This window comes from Ranitomeya imitator, chromosome 3 (assembly GCF_032444005.1).
Source record: "Ranitomeya imitator isolate aRanImi1 chromosome 3, aRanImi1.pri, whole genome shotgun sequence".
Taxonomy (NCBI): Eukaryota; Metazoa; Chordata; class Amphibia; order Anura; family Dendrobatidae; genus Ranitomeya; species Ranitomeya imitator.
In genome coordinates, this window is record NC_091284.1 from 771,646,793 (window position 1) to 771,665,030 (window position 18,238).

An 18,238-nucleotide genomic window follows, 5' to 3' on the forward strand; every position below is an offset into this window, starting at 1 on the left:
GCAGTGCGCCCGCCACCTATCGCCATCTGCCGGCCGGCAGGAGAAGAGCAGTTGGGGCTAAAATTAGGGTTAGGGTTAGGGCTAAGGTTAGGGTTAGGGCTAGGGTTAGAGCTAGGGTTAGGGCTAGGATTAGGGTTAGGGTTAGGGCTAGGGTTAGGGCTAGGGTTAGGGCTAGGGTTAGGGTTAGGGCTAGGGTTAGGGTTAGGGTTAGGGCTAGGGTTAGGGCTAAGGCTAGGGTTCGGGCTAAATTCAGGGTTAGGGTTGGGGCTAAATTTAGGGTTAGGGTTGGGGCTAAATTTAGGGTTAGACTTCTTTCACACTTACGTCGGTACGGGGCCGTCGCAATGCGTCGGCCCGACATACCAACGCACGTTGTGAAAATTGTGCACAACGTGGGCAGCGGATGTAGTTTTTCAACGCATCAGCTGCCCAATCTATGTCCTGGGGAGGAGGGGGCGGAGTTACGGCCACGCATGCGCGGTCAGAAATGGCGGACGCGACGTACAAAAAAACATTATATTGAACGTTTTTTGTGCCGATGGTCCGCCAAAACACAACTGATCCAGTGCACGACGGACGCGACGTGTGGCCATCCGTCACGATCCGTCGGCAATACAAGTCTATGGGCAAAAAACACATCCTGCGGGCACATTTGCAGGATCCGTTTTTTGTCCAAAACGATGGATTGCGACGGATGCCAAATGACGCAAGTGTGAAAGTAGCCTTAGGGCTAGGGTTAGGGTTGGGGCTAGAGTTAGGGCTAGGGTTGGGGTTAAAGTTGGGGTTAGAGTTGGGATTAGAGTTAGGGTTTGGATTAGGGTTGGTATTAGGGTTAGGGTTGGCATTAGGGTTACGCTTGGGATTAGGGTTAGGTTTGGGATTAGGGTTAAGGTTAGGGTTGTGATTAGGGGTGTATTGGGATTAGGGTTAGGTTTGAGGTTAGGGTTGAGATTAGGATTAGGGGTGTGTTGGATTTAGGGTTTTGATTAGGGTTATGGTTAGGGTTGACATTAGGGTTGTTTTGGGGTAAGGGTTGTGATTATCGTTAGGGATAGTGATTAGGATTATGGATGGGGTTGGGATTAGGGTTAGGGGTGTGTTGGGGTTAGGGTTGGAGCTAGAATTGGGGGGTTTCCACTGTTTAGGTACATCAGGGGGTCTCCAAACACGACAGCCAATTTTGCGCTCAAAAAGTTAAATGGTGCTCCCTCCCTTCTGAGCTCTGCCGTGCGCCCAAACAGTGGGTTACCCCCACATACGGGGCATCAGCGTACTTGGGATAAATTGGACAACAACTTTTGGGGTCCAATTTCTCCATTTACCCTTGTGAAAATAAAAACTTGGGCTACAAAATCTTTTTTGTGGAAAAAAAAATATTTTTTTATTTTCACAACTCTGCATTCTAAACTTCTGTGAAGCACTTGGGCATTCAAAGTTCTCACCACACATCTAGATAAGTTCCTTGGGGGGTCTAGTTTCTAAAACGGGGTCACTTGTGGGGGGTTATTACTGTTTAGGTACATCAGGGGCTCTGCAAACGCAACATAACGCCCACAGACCATTTTATCTAAGTCTGCATTCCAAAACGGCGCTCCTTCCCTTCCGAGCTCTGTCGTGCGCCCAAACAGTGGTTTACTCCCACATATGGGGCATCAGCGTACTCGGGATAAATTGGACAACAACTTTTGGGGTCCAATTTCTCCTGTTACCCTTGTGAAAATAAAAACTTGGGGGCTACAAAATCTTTTTTGTGGAAAAAAAATATTTTTTATTTTCATGACTCTGCATTCTAAACTTCTGTGAAGCACTTGGGCATTCAAAGTTCTCACCACACATCTAGATAAGTTCCTTGGGGGGTCTAGTTTCCAAAATGGGGTCACTTGTGTGGGGTTAGTACTGTTTAGGTACATCAGGGGCTCTGCAATCGCAACATAATGCCCACAGACCATTCTATCAAAGTCTGCATTCCAAAACGGCGCTCCTTCCCTTCCGAGCTCTGTCGTGCGCCCAAACAGTGGTTTACCCCCACATATGGGGTACCAGCATACTCAGGACAAATTGGACAACAACTTTTGGGGTCCAATTTCTCTTGTTACCCTTGTGAAAATAAAAACTTGGGGGCTAAAAAATCTTTTTTGTGGAAAAAAAAATATTTTTTATTTTCACGACTCTGCATTCTAAACTTCTGTGAAGCACTTTGGCATTCAAAGTTCTCACCACACATCTAGATAAGTTCCATGGGGGGTCTAGTTTCCAAAATGGTGTCACTTGTGGGGGGTTTCCACTGTTTAGGCACATCAGGGGCTCTCCAAACGCGACATGGCGTTTGATCTCAATTCTACATTGTAAAAGTAAAACGGCACTCCTTCTCTTCCAAGCTCTGCGGTGCGCCCAAAAAGTGGTTTACCCCCACATATTGGGTATCGACGTACTCAGGAGAAATTGCACTACAACTTTTGTGGTCTAATTTCTCCTGCTAGCCTTGTGAAAATAAAAATTTTGGGGCAAAAAGATCATTTTTGTAGAAAAAATGCGATTTTTTTATTTTCACGGCTCAACGTTATAAACTTCTGTGAAGCACATGGGGGTTCAAAGTGCTCACCACACATCTAGATAAGTTCCTTAAGGGGTCTAGTTTCCAAAATGGTGTCAATTGTGGGGGGTTTCCACTGTTTAGGCACATCAGGAGCTCTCTAAACGTGACATGGCGTCAATTCCAGCCAATTCTGCATTGAAAAAGTCAATCGGCGCTCCTTCACTTCCAAGTTCTGCGGTGCGCCCAGACAGTGGTTTACCCCCACATATGGGATATTGGTGTATTCAGGAGAAATTGCATAACAAAATTTATGTTTACATTTCTGTTTTTACACTTGTGAAAATAAAAAAATGGTTTTGAATTAAAATGTTTGCAAAAAAAAGTTAAATGTTCATTTTTTCCTTCCACATTGTTTCAGTTCCTGTGAAGCACGTAAAGGTTTAATCAACTTCTTGAATGTGGTTTTGAGAACGTTGAGGGGTGTAGTTTTTAGAATGGTGTCACACTTGGGTATTTTCTATCATATAGACCCCTCAAAATGACTTCAAATGTGATGTGGTCCCTAAAAAAAAGGTGTTGTAAAAATGAGAAATTGCTGGTCAACTTTTAACCCTTATAACTCCCTAACAAAAAAAAATTTGATTCCAAAATTGTGCTGATGTAAAGTAGACATGTGGAAAATGTTATTTATTAACTATTTTTCGTGACATATCTCTCTGATTTAAGGGCATAAAAATACAAAGTTTGAAAATCGCAAAATTTTAAAAATTTTCGCCATATTTCCGTTTTTTTCATAAATAATCGCAAGTAATATCGAAGAAATGTTACCACTATCATGAAGTACAATATGTCACGAAAAAACAATCTCAGAATCAGCGGGATCCGTTGAAGCGTTCCAGAGTTCTAACCTCATAAAGTGACAGTGGTCAGAATTGCAAAAATTGGCTCGGTCATTAAGTACCAAATTGGCTCTGTCACTAAGGGGTTAAGGCAGTGGACACTGTATTCATGTGCTTGAGGTGTTAGAAACAGTGAACCATTAGAGTTATTCCCCAAATAGTAAGTTATTCTCTATCCAAAGGGACCACCAGTGATTCCAATAGTGGGTGCCCACGTTCCATTCACTATCTATGGGACTGATGCAGAAAGCCAAGGATATTTGGAAATAACTCTTTAAAAGGGAGCCTGCCAGGACCATTTTACTTCTGAAACTAGTGGTATGTCTGTATAGGTCATAGAACAGTAATAAACACAATGTCCGCCTTGTAGCGCTCCACCCAGAGAGCTATGACATGCCCCCAATGCACTTACAGACTAATTTGCATGTGGCTTCAAAGCTTGATTTCTCAGCATTGATACATCGGATTACTACAAGAAAGGCATCATTTTTACTGTCATTCTACAGCCTATCTACAGTCGTGGCTGAAAGTGTTGGCACTAGTGATGAGCGAATATACTCGTTACTCGAGATTTCCCGAGCATGCTCGGGGGTCCTCCGAGTATTTTTTAGTGCTCGGAGTTTTAGTTTTCATCGCCGCAGCTCAATGATTTACATCTGTTAGCCAGCATAAGTACATGTGGGGCTTGCCTGGTTGCTAGGGAATCCCCACATGTACTTATGCTGGCTAACAGACGTAAATCATTCAGCTGCGGCAAGAAAAACTAAATCTCCGAGCACTAAAAAAATACTCAGAGACCACCCGAGCGTACTCGTGAAATCTCGAATAACGAGTATATTCGCTCATCACTAGTTGGCACCCTTTAAATTGTTCTAGAAAATAAAGTATTTCTCCCAGAAAATTATTGCAATTACACATGTCATGTTATACACATGTTTATTTCTTTGTATTGGAACAACACAAAAACAACACAGAAAAAAAGGCAAATTGGACATAATTTCACACAAACCCCCCAAAATGGGCTGAACAAAATTGTTGGCACCCTCAAAATTCATTTTCTTATACAACTAGTTTCAGTAATAACAAAGTTCTGAGAGGTTCCCTTTAACCCCATTGATAGTGCCGTCTTGGTTTCCATTCATAAAGGAGACATGTCACCCATGATAGATTCATGTTTGAATGCAGGCGAATGGCTTGTGGGGTGTAGTGAGGTTCATTGTGGTCCATGTAATTTTCATGGCAGCACAAATACTCCAGATCAACAACCCTGAATAGTAAATTACGCTGATGAGAACAGAAAAATGATACCGTATTATATATTCCGGCTAATGCTATCCTGGGCAGGGCATTGCTTACCCAGTCTTCAGAATCCTACATTTAATGTATATATTTAAAGTCAATTTCATTTGCAACAAAAATAATCACCAGAGGAAATCTTTCCTCTGCATCAGATGGAACCTGCTCTCTAACAAATGTGAGATTCAGAGCGGCAATGCAAAGTGTTGATTAGACAGCTACATATGAGCTAACACGAAAAAACAGCCTCTTGAGAAAAACAGTTCTGTGTTATCCAAACTGAGATCATGTCCTGAGGGAATCACAGGACTGGTAAATGGTTCAGGGAAATCTCGAAATAGAACATTTAATTTGCAATAAAATGCGTGCGTCAGCCGAGCCGTCATTCCTCACTCTTAGGCTGCCGTCACACTAGCAGTATTTGGTCAGTATTTTACATCAGTATTTGTAAGCCAAAACCAGGAGTGGGTGATAAATGCAGAAGTGGTGCATATGTTTCTATTACACTTTTCCTCTAATTGTTCCACTCCTGGTTTTGGCTTACAGATACTGATGTAAAATACTGACCAAATACTGCTAGTGTGACGGCAGCTGTTATGATAAGGTAATTCAGTACCACAATGGACATAGAGGTCAGAGCACATACAGTGACCTGACAATAACCCAAAAACATAGAACGAGCTCTGAGATGTGGGAACTCTGCTGACCGCAATCCCTAATCCTCTCCAACCACACTAGAGGCAGCCGTGGATTGCGCCTAACGCTCCCTATGCAACTCGGCACAGCCTGAGAAACTAGCTAGACTGAAGATAGAAAATAAGCCTACCTTGCCTCAGAGAAATACCCCAAAGGAAAAGGCAGCCCCCACATATAATGACTGTGAGTTAAGATGAAAAGACAAACGTAGAGATGAAATAGATTTAGCAAAGTGAGGCCCGACTTTCTGAACAGAGCGAGGATAGGAAAGGTAACTTTGCGGTCAACACAAAACCCTACAAAAGCCACGCAAAGGGGGCAAAAAGACCCTCCGTACCGAACTAACGGCACGGAGGTACACCCTCTGCGTCCCAGAGCTTCCAGCAAGCAGGAAAAAAACAAATAGACAAGAAAAGACAGAAAAAGACAGAAAAAACAGCAAACAAAATAGCAAAGCGGAACTTAGCTATGCAGAGCAGCAGGCCACAGGAACGATCCAGGAGGAAACAGGTCCAATACTAGAACATTGACTGGAGGCCAGGATCAAAGCACTAGGTGGAGTTAAATAGAGCAGCACCTAACGACTTCACCACATCACCTGAGGAAGGAAACTCAGAAGCCGCAGTACCACTTTACTCCACCAACGGAAGCTCACAGAGAGAATCAGCCGAAGTACCACTTGTGACCACAGGAGGGAGCTCTGCCACAGAATTCACAACAGGCAGCCTTAGGCCGGTGTCACAATCAGCGTAGGGAAATACGGTCCGTATTTTACATGCATAATACGCAGAAATGTTCCCAAAATAGTGATCCGTACGTCATCCGTAGGCAGGGTGTGGCAGCGTATTTTGAGCATGTAACCCTCCTATGAAATCCGTATGGCATCCATACAGCGAGGTTTTCTCGCCGGCTTGCAAAACGGACATACAATGGATTCATGGGCTCAAATATTCATGAAAACATATATACAGTCTATATATATATATACATATATATATATGTCAGTGAGACACATATATAAATATATATTTATATTTAATACAGCGCTAGATAGCTTAAAAGTCGGTAATTCAATTGCCGGCTTTTGCTATCTCCTTCCCAAACCGGAGGAAATGAGACATGGTTTACATACAGTAAGCCATGTCATATCCCTTATTTTTTAACATATCCCTCACTAATAATGTTCCAAGTGTCTGTGTGCAAAATTTGGGGGTTCTAGCTGTTAAAATAAAGGGTTAAATCACGGAAAAATTGGCGTGGATCCCTGCGCAATTTTCTCCGCCAGAGTGGGAAAGCCAGTGACTGAGGGCAGATATTAATAGCCTAGAGAGGGACCATGGTTATAGGACCCCCCTGGCTAAAAACATCTGCCCCCAGCCACCCCAAAAAAGGCACATCTGTAAGATGCACCTATTCTGGCACTTAGCCTCTCTCTTCTCACTCCCGTGTAGCGGTATGATATGGGGTAATAAAGGGTTAATGTCACCTTGGTATTGTAAGGTGACATTAAGCCAGGTTAATAGTAACATAGTAACATAGTTAGTAAGGCCGAAAAAAGACATTTGTCCATCCAGTTCAGCCTATATTCCATCATAATAAATCCCCAGATCTACGTCCTTCTACAGAACCTAATTGTATGATACAATATTGTTCTGCTCCAGGAAGACATCCAGGCCTCTCTTGAACCCCTAATGGAAAGGTGTCAATAAGACACCTATCCATTATTAATCCAATAGTAGTAAATGGTTAATAAAACACACACACATTAGGAAAAAAGTATTTTATTGAAATAAAGACACAGGGTGTTGTAATAGTTTATTAAACGCTCAATCCAAATGATGACCCTCGTTCTGTAAAAAAGGAAAAGTCAAAAAACATCAATATCCCATACCTTTCCACTGTTACAGTCATGTCCCACGCTGTAGATCAATCTGAAGGGGTTAAATAATTTTACAAGCAGGAGCCTGCTAATGCAGCTGCCCCTGCCTGTAAAAACTGGGGAATGAATGGGAAAAAGGGGAACGTAGCTACCTAGACTTGCAGTGCTGCGCCCGTAACATAGTAACATAGTTAGTAAGGCCGAAAAAAGACATTTGTCCATCCAGTTCAGCCTATATTCCATCATAATAAATCCCCAGATCTACGTCCTTCTACAGAACCTAATTGTATGATACAATATTGTTCTGCTCCAGGAAGACATCCAGGCCTCTCTTGAACCCCTAATGGAAAGGTGTCAATAAGACACCTATCCATTATTAATCCAATAGTAGTAAATGGTTAATAAAACACACACACATTAGGAAAAAAGTATTTTATTGAAATAAAGACACAGGGTGTTGTAATAGTTTATTAAACGCTCAATCCAAATGATGACCCTCGTTCTGTAAAAAAGGAAAAGTCAAAAAACATCAATATCCCATACCTTTCCACTGTTACAGTCATGTCCCACGCTGTACATCAATCTGAAGGGGTTAAATAATTTTACAAGCAGGAGCCTGCTAATGCAGCTGCCCCTGCCTGTAAAAACTGGGGAATGAATGGGAAAAAGGGGAACGTAGCTACCTAGACTTGCAGTGCTGCGCCCCCTGCTGGCATAAACTCATATGAACTCGAGCGTGGGAATTTTTCTGAATATTTTCTCACGCTCGAGTTCATCTTAGGTTATACCAGCAGGGGGCGCAGCACCGCAAGTCTAGGTAGCTACGTTCCCCTGCTTTCCATTCATTCCCCAGTTTTTACAGGCAGGGGCGGCTGCATTAGCAGGCTCCTGCTTGTAAAATTATTTAACCCCTTCAGATGGATTTACAGCGTGGAACATGACTGTAACAGCGGAAAGGTATGGGATATTGTTGTTTTTTGATTTTTCCTTTTTTACTTAACGAGGGTCATCATTTGGATTGAGCGTTTAATAAACTATTACAACACCCTGTGTCTTTATTTCAATAAAATACTTTTTTCCTAATGTGTGTGTGTTTTATTAACCATTTACTACTATTGGATTAATAATGGATAGGTGTCTTATTGACACCTCTCCATTATTAACCTGGCTTAATGTCACCTTACAATAGCAAGTTGACATTAACCCTTTATTACTCCATATCCCACAGCTACACGAGAGTGGGAAGAGAGAAGCTAAGTGCCAGAATAGGCGCATCTTACAGATGTGCCTTTTCTGGGGTGGCTGGGGGCAGATGTTTTTAGCCAGGGGGGTCCTATAACTATGGTCCCTCTCTAGGCTATTAATATCTGCCCTCAGTCACTGGCTTTCCCACTCTGGCGGAGAAAATTGCGCGGGAGCCCACGCCAATTTTTCCGTGATTTAACCCTTTATTTTAACAGCTAGAGCCCCCAAATTTTGCACACAGACACTTGGAACATTATTAGTGAGGAATATGTTAAAAAATAAGGGATATGAAATGGTTTACTGTATGTAAACTATGTCTAATATCCTGTCGGGTTTGGGAAGGAGATAGCAAAAGCCGGCAATTGAATTACAGGATTTTCTGCTATCTAGCGCTGTATGAATGTATATATATATCCCTATACTATGTGTAGACATTTATTCTATCTATTCTAATAAAACATGTCAGTGTGATTTTACTGTACACCGCACTGAATTACCGGCTTTTCTATAGAACACCGCTGCGTATTTCTCGCAAGTCACACTGTTGGTCCGTGTGTAATCTGTATTTTTCTCACCCCCATTGACTTTCATTGGCGGATTTTTTGCGCAATACGCTGACAAATGCAGCATGCTGCTATTTTCTATGCCCGTAAAATACGGCAGAGAAATATACGGCAGATAGGAGCTGCCCCATAGAGAATCATTGGTCAGTGTGCAATGCGTAGTTTTTGCGCCTCTCATACGTCCGTAAAACTCTCTAGTGTGACGCCAGCTTTATAATCCCTACATACGTAGTCAAACAAGTTTTCAATAATCAAAATCAAGTGTCCGATTGGTGGCCTCTGATTTCTCCAAATTCATTGGTGAACTGATCAGCGGTCGTGCATGCACACTTACATCCCATTGTATGGACCAAAATACCCAAGCGCTGCTCTTGGCCATCTCTGGCAGGCTGATGGACAGTGTATAGAGCGGAGGTTACTTGCGCCCTTTGGCCCAATAGAGCAGACCTGGACAAAGTGCAGCCTGCGGGCCACATCCTGCACTCTGGCTGTTCCACATACCTAGAAAGCTGAAGGGCCAAAAACACTGGCCCACGACTGACCCCCTCACCCAGTGTCCCACTGTCACCACTATTTGCATCCTCAGGATTCAGGTAGCGGTGAATATAATGGGGAAGCAGGGAGGAATATGTGGGGGCTCATACTACATATAGGAAGGCTACATGGGGGTTCATATTGTATTTAGGAGGATTATGTGGGGGTTCATACTGCATATAGGGAGGCTACGAGAGGTCTCATTTTGATACTGTATCCGGGGGGGCTGTGTGGAGGATCATACTGTATATAGGGAGGCTATGTGTAGGCTTATACTGTATATAGGAGGGCTATGTGAGGGCTCATACTGTATGTAGGGGTACTGTGGGGGCTCATACAGTTTATAGAGGCTATGTGATGTCAGGGCTCATACCAATGCTGTATATAGGAGGGCTATGTGGGTTGTCATATTGTAAATAGGAGGGCTATCTAGTGGCTCACACTGTATACAGGAGGCTATTTGAGTGATCGTACTGTATATAGGAAGCTATGTGGGTTTTCATACAGTATTTAGGGAGGCTATGTGGAGGCTCATACTGTATATAAGAAGGCTATGTGAGGCTCATACAATATATAGGGAGGCTATGTGGGGCTTATACTGTATATAGAGAAGCTATGTGAGGGCTCATACTGATACTGAATATTGGGGCCTGTGTGGGGGCTCATCTTGTATATACAGAGACTATGTGGGGGCTCATACTGTGCATAGATGGGCTATGTGGATTCATGCTGCATATGGGGGGACTGTGTGCATGCTCATATTGTATATAGGTGCTGTATGTGATCTCATACTGTGTATAAGGGGCTCTGTGTTTGATCATAAAGTATATTAGGTGCTGTTTGGGGGCTTATATTGTTTATAGGGATCCTGAAGGGGCTCCTGCTGTATATAGGGGGCTATGTGCGGACTCATACTGTATAGGGGCTGTATAAGGGCTCCTGCTAAATATAGGGGGCTATGTGTGGACTCATACTGTATAGGGGCTGTATAAGGGCTCATGCTGTATATAGGGGGCTTTGTGTTCGGCTCATACTGTATATAGGGGCTGTGTGTGGACTCATACTATCTATAGGGGCTGTGTGGAAGGGCTCAGGCAGAATATCAGCAATCTGTGTGCTGGCTTATGTTGTAAATAGGGGGTGCTGTGTGTGGACTCTTAATGCATATAAGGGGCTGTGTGGGTGGACTCGTACTGTATATAGGGGGTTGTATGTGGACTCACACTGAATATAGAGGAAGTGTGTGGGGACATCCCCCATATATCGGGGTGTAAGCATGCTTAATTGTGCTCAATACTAAGTGATACAATTAATATAAAATAATAAATGATATGTTAATATTAAAATTGAGCTGAATTAATTTCAGCCTATTAGTTTGGCCCTCCACACCAGCCACGGCCTCTTATGTAGCCCCTCTGGAAAATTAAGTTCCCATCCCTGATATAGAGGATTCAGGTCATCCACACTGATAAAATGCTTATAAATTACGCTTTTAATTTTTTTTAAAGCTATTGCTCCCGAGTGCGACAAGCTACCCCTAGGGTGCCGTAGCAAAGCCTTGTTTCCTTTCCTCTCGTCTCTAGCCTATGAGTGCTTGTTATTCCATAGTCTCCCATCTCCTTTCATTGACCTGAGACCTTTTTTTTAACCCTTTCAAGACCTGGCAATTTTAGTTTCTTTGCTTTTGTTTTCATCTTCCATTCTTTCAAGGGCCATAACGTTTTTTTTTTTTATATATTTTTTTTTATACTTTATCTATACATACAATATGTATGATAGCTTGTTTTTTTTTGTATTTTTTGCAGGACAGGTTGTAATTTTGAATCACACCAATCATATTACCATATAATGTTTAGTGGAATTTTATTGTACATGAGTATAACATATACCAATAATGATCATATAAAGACATATACACTGCACTTTTATAATACAGGTGGCACTAGCAATGAGAAAGAAAGAAAGAAAATTGATAAATTACGCTAATGATAAAAGCGGTGAGATATTATACTAACGACAAAGGATGAGAGGGATGAGGGAGTAAAAGTGGTTTTCTTTTTTTAAATGTTGACACCCAAAATGTTCCCTGTAATGTAAAATAACAAAGCTAGACAGTACTCACCCTCCCTGGACTCTGTTTCCGCCACTGCTCCGGTCTCTGTGTTTTGGCGCAAGCATTGACTTCACGTCGATAGTTCATATCTCTGCAGCAGCCAATCCCTGAGCTCAGCAGCTCGTGCCGTCTACATCATGCCATCAGCCAAAACAAAAAGCCACGGAGCAGCGGTGGGATGTCGGAGCTTGAATTGGGGAGGGTGAGTACTATCTAACTATGTATTAATGGAATTGCTGGGGTCCACTTTTGTAAAAGTGGAAAACCCCTTTAACAAGATTATTACAGTTTATGGTTTCTGTACATGAAGTTTTTTTTCAGGTGGATTCTGCCTGAAATAACCCTGAAAAAAAAGTTAAAAATGGCTAAGAGCATGAACCTAGTTAGGTCCAGAAATATTTGACAAGTCACACAAGTTTGGGCATTTTAGCTATTTTCCAAAACATATTCAAGGTACAGTTATATAATGAACTAGCTGAAGAGCCCGGCGTTGCCTGGGCATAGTAAATATCTGTGGTTAGTTAGAGCACCTCACTTCTCTTATTTTCCTATCACGTCTCTCATTTTCCCCATCACATCTTTCATTTTCCCTCTCACATCTCTCATTTTCTCCCTCACACCTCTCATTTTCCCCCTCACTCCTCTTATTTTCCCCCAAACTCCTCTCATTCCCCCCTAACACTTGTCATTTCGACCTCACATCTGTCATTTTCCGATCACTCCACTATTTTCCCTCACTCCTCTCATTTTGCACTCACACCTTTTCATTTTCACCTCACACTTCTCATTTTCACCTCAGTATATACATGTTTGTCATCTCCCTTATATATAGTATACACCTGTATGTCATCTCCTGTATATAGTATATACCTGTATGTCATCTCCACTGTATATAGTATATACCTGTTGTGTGCCATCTCCCCTGTATATAGTATATACCTGTATGTCATCTCCTCCTATATATAGTATATACCTGTATGTCATCTCCTCCTGTATAAAGTATATACCTGTGTGTCATCTCCCCTGTATAAAGTATATACCTGTGTGTCATGTCCTCCTGTATATAGTATATACCTGTAGGTCATCTGCTCCTGTATATAGTATATACCTGTGTGTCAGCTCCTCCTGTATATAGTATATACTTGTATGTCATCTCCTCCTGTATATAGTATGTACCTGTATGTCATCTCCTCCTCTATATAGTATATACCTGTGTGTCATCTCTCCTGTATATAGTATATACCTGTGTCTTATCTCCCCTGTACATAGTATATATCTGTATGTCATCTCCTCCTGTATTAGACCTCGTTCACACGTTATTTGGTCAGTATTTTTACCTCAGTATTTGTAAGCTAAATTGGCAGCCTGATAAATCCCCAGCCAACAGGAAGCCCTCCCCTTGGCAGTATATATTAGCTCACACATACACATAATAGACAGGTCATGTGACTGACAGCTGGCGTATTTCCTATATGGTATATTTGTTGCTCTTGTAGTTTGTCTGCTTATTAATCAGATTTTTATTTTTGAAGGATAATACCAGACTTGTGTGTGCTCTAGGGCGAGTTTCGTGTGTCAAGTTGTGTGTGTTGAGTTGCGTGTGGCGACATGCATGTAGCGACTTTTGTGAGATGAGTTTTATGTGGCGACATGCGTGTAGCAACTTTTTGTGTGTCGAGTTGCATGTGACAGGTTAGTGTAGTAAGTTGTGTGCAGCAAGTTTTGCGCATGGCGAGTTTTATGTGTGGTGCCTTTTGAGTATGTGCAAGTTTTGTGTGAGGCAACTTTTGCATGTGTTGTAACTTTTGTGCATGTGGCAATTTTTCCGCGGGTGCAAATTTTGCGTGTGGCGAGTTTTCCCATGAGGTGAGTTTTGCACGTGTGGCGAGTTTTGCGTGAGCCTAGTTTTGCATGTGGCGAGTTTTGCGCGTGGCGAGTTTTGAGCGTCGAATTTTGTGTTTCGACTTTTATGTGGCGAGGTTGGTGTATGTGTGGTGAAATGTGTGCTGAGGGAGGTATATGTGTTCAAGCACGTGGTAGTGTGTGGCGCATTTTGTGTGCGTGTTCATATCCCCGTGTGTGGTGAGTATCCCATGTCGGGGCCCCACCTTAGCAACTGTATGGTATATACTCTTTGGCGCCATCGCTCTCACTCTTTAAGTCCCCCTTGTTCACATCTGGCAGCTGTCAATTTGCCTCCAACACTTTTCCTTTCACTTTTTCCCCATTATGTAGATAGGGGCAAAATTGTTTGGTGAATTGGAAAGCGCGGGGTTAAAATTTCACCTCACAACATAGCCTATGACGCTCTCGGGGTCCAGACGTGTGACTGTGCAAAATTTTGTGGCTGTAGCTGCGATGCCTCCAACACTTTTCCTTTCACTTTTTTCCCCATTATGTAGATAGGGGCAAAATTGTTTGGTGAAGTGGAAAGCGCGGGGTTAAAATTTCACCTCACAACATAGCCTATGACGCTCTCGGGGTCCAGACGTGTGACTGTGCAAAATTTTGTGGCTGTAGCTGCGACGGTTCAGATGCCAATCCCGGACATACATACACACATACACACATACACACATTCAGCTTTATATATTAGATATGGGCTTAACGTGCAGACTCTCAGTTTTAATTTGAGGGTATTCGCATACTAATTGGAGTAAGGGTTTAGGAATTACAGCTCTTTAATATGTAGCTGCCTCTATTTAAAGGGACAAAAAGTAATTGGATAAATATCCAAAAAGCTCTTTAATGAGTTGAATGTGCTATTCCCTCGTTAATCCATTATCAATTATGCAGGTAAAAGCTCTTGAGATGAGGTGTGGCATTTGCATTTGGAAGCAGTTGTTGTGAACCCACAACATGTGATCAAAGGGATTCTCAATGGAAGAGAAACAGACCATCATTAGAAGAAAGAAGAACTCCATCAAAGAGAGCAAAATTGTTAAGAATGGCCAAATCAGCAGTTTAGTACCTTCTGCAAAAAAAGAGCACACTTATGAGCTTAGGAAAGCAAAAAGACCTGGATGTTTACAGAAGACAACAGTGATAGATGGTTGCAGAATCCTTTTGATGGTGAAGAAAAACCGCTTAACAACATTAACTCAAATGAATAACACTCTCCAGGAGGCAGGTGTTTCAGTATCTAAGTTTATCATAAAGAGAAGACTTCATGAGAGCAAATACAGAAGGTTCACCACAAGATTCAAACAACTAATCCAGCCTTATAAATAGGAGGGCCAGATAAGACTTCAACAAAAAAACATCTAAGGAAGCCAGCCCAGTTCTGGAAAAGCATTCTATGGACAGATGAAATGAACATTAACCTGTACCAGAATGATGGGAAGAAGAAAGGAGAAGACTTGGAATGGCTCACGATCCTAAGCATACCACATCTCTGTAATACATGGTGGAAGTAGTGTGATGGGATGGGCATGCATGGCTTCCAATGGTGCTGGGTCACTAGTGTTTATTTATGAGGTCACTGAGGAGCAGCTGGATAAATCCTAAAGTGTACAGGGCGATACTTATGGCTCAGATCCAACCATTTGCAGGAAGGTTGAATGGACGTCGCTTCACAGTACAGATGCCCATGACCCAAAACATTCTGCGAAAGCAACTCAGGAGTTTTTAAGGCAAGAAGTATAATATTCTGCAATGGCCGAGTCAATTACCAGATCTCAACTCCATTGAGCAGCATTTCACATGCTTAAGATAAAACTTATGCAGAAAGACCCGAAAACAATTCACAACTAAAGCAAGTTGCAGTAAAGGCCTGGCAAAGCATGACTAAGGAGGATGATGGCAGATATGCAACACATACAGACTAATTTGTGTGCAGGAGGAGTTTACACTTTTCTGACAGTAGATGGCGATGTTATTACTGTTATATGCTTAGTTGAATGTAATGCATATACTTGTTGTACTTTGGTTTCGCTTTCTCTCTGGTAAAAGATCCTTCAGACCTCCTGTTATGCTGTATTAAGAACAGGGCCGTATTTAGAGTTTCTGCTGCCCTAGGCACTTTTAGTGCTGCCTTCCCCTTTGGTGAGTATGACACTAACGGCAGTAACTTTGGCAAAAATCGCTGATGTGAAAATAGCCTTTTGCAGCAGATCCAGAAGTTTTTCCGCATCTGCCACGTAACAGATCACTTATGGCAACACTGCGTTCGGCCTCAATCATTCCCTATGGGACTTGCGGACATGTGCGGCACTTGCAATTTTGCCACGATCCAGCAAATGTGATACTTGCAGCAATGGAAAAAAAACGCTGCTAGCAGTGTTTTTTGTCTCACCGCAAGTGCAAAACTGCAAGTGCCGCACATGTCCGCAAATAGATATCACTACCTGTCCCTGCACCTTGCTAGCTCATCCCTAACCATCCCTCTGACCTAAACCTACACTATAAATCTTTACAAAAACAATTTATTAACTGACTATGATAATGAGGGCTCCAGGCTATGGCGTAGACTGGGATGGGCAGTCTCCGGGTCTCCATTCTCTCTCTGTGCACACCCTCAGTCCCTGCCTCACTGCCTATGCACAGACATCCCTCCACCGGACCCGGTAATCACCGCTTGCAGAAGCATATCGGCAGAGGTGTATGTCGGTTTTCTGGCACCCAGGGAAAGAATTCATTTTGGCGTCCCATCACCCTCACTCCTCGTACTCTGTCCACATACATTTTTCACATAGCTACTCATACTGTGCCCGCATACATTCCCCCGTTCGCTCCCCATACTGTCTGCACCCATCCCCGTACTGTTTCCTCATACATGCCCCCCATTGCCCATACATGCCCCCCATTCCCCAGTTCTGTTTTTCCCCAGTTCTGTTTCCTCATACATACCCCCCATTCCCCCGTACTATTTCCTCATACATGCCCTCCATTGCCTAGTACTGTTTTCCTCATACATGCCCCCCATTCCCCAGTACTGTTTCCTCATACATGCCCCCCATTCCCCCATACTGTTTCCCCATCTCCCCCTTTGCTCTTCCTTTTGTGTCCTCAAATATCCCCCCACACATTAAATCCCCCATCCCCACTCCAATTCTCCCCACACATAATAAATCCCCCTACCCTCACTCAAATTGTCCCCACACACAATAAATACCTTCATCCCCACTCCAATTGTCCCCACACATAATAAATCCCCTCATCCCCACTCAAACTCACCACACACATAATAAATCCCCCCACCCCCCTCCCATCTTGTATGAATGGCTCAGCTTCCCCCCCTCCCATCTTTTATGAATGGCTCAGCTTCCCTCTTGTATGAATGGTTCAGCTTTCCTCCCCTTGTATGAATAGCTTAGCTTCCCCCCTTGTATGAATGGCCCAGCTTTCCCCCCTTGTATGAATGGCTCAGCTCTCCCCCCTTGTATGAATGGCTCAGCTTTCCCCGGCTCCTGCTCCCATCTTGCACGCATGGCTCGCTCCCCCATTCCTCCCCCCATCCTCCCTGGCTGTCATACTCACATTTCCGCAACGCGCCGAACCCATCTCTGTCCCGGTGCGGCAGCTTCTTCCTGCATGAGCAGTCACGTGATATCGCTCATTAAGGTGATGAATATGTGTCCATATTCATCACCTTAATGAGCGGTACCACGTGACCGCTCACACAGGACGAGCTGCAGGTGCTGAGACCAGGCATCATTGAAGTAGGTGAGTATGACGTCCTCAAGCGGGGGGGTTGTGAGGTGGGAGGCGGGCGGGTGCAAGCGGGGAGGAGACCCTGGACTTAAATTTAAAAAACAAAACAAAACAGAACAGAACAAAAAACTTGCTCAGGTGCCGCCCCCCCCCCCCCGCATCGTCCCACCCTAGGCACGTGCCCTTAAGTGCCTAGTGACAAATACGGCCCTGATTAAGAAGCTGATGCATGTACCTCATGTTTTGTGTAGATAAAAGTTGAATTACCTCATATAATCTACTCTCACAAGTTTCTTCTGCTACCAAACTGTGCAACAGAGGAAACCCAGCATTTGGTGACGTCTGTGGCTTCTAGACTTCAGTCATGACATCAGCAGTCATGCACCTTTGACAGAGCAGCCCAGAAGAATAAGAGCTGCTCTGTTACAGGAGCCAATGACAGGTACAACAGGCAGGTAGATAGCAACTAAGTGCCTGTTTTGTTTTTTTTCTTTTTATTTTATTGTGAGTCTAAAAAAGTCTTGGAGGATATCCTCTTTAAGGGAAAACATGCCAGCATTTTCCTGAAACGTCTTCTGCTGTAAAAACTGAACTGGTACGCTAGCTTTTTGTACACATACCCTTACTGTCAGCAGCATAATGATCGCAACCATGGCCGGGCCCATGTGGAAGGTGGGCCCGCCGACGCCATTGCTTATTTCAGCTGAATGTGCATCCAAGGAAGCACATTAATCTGAAATGTTGCTCAGAGTCCCACCAGTCCCTGAGCTGCTATGCAAGCTGCCGGCCAATCAGAGGCCAGTAGCTTATGTGCACGTGCCCCTG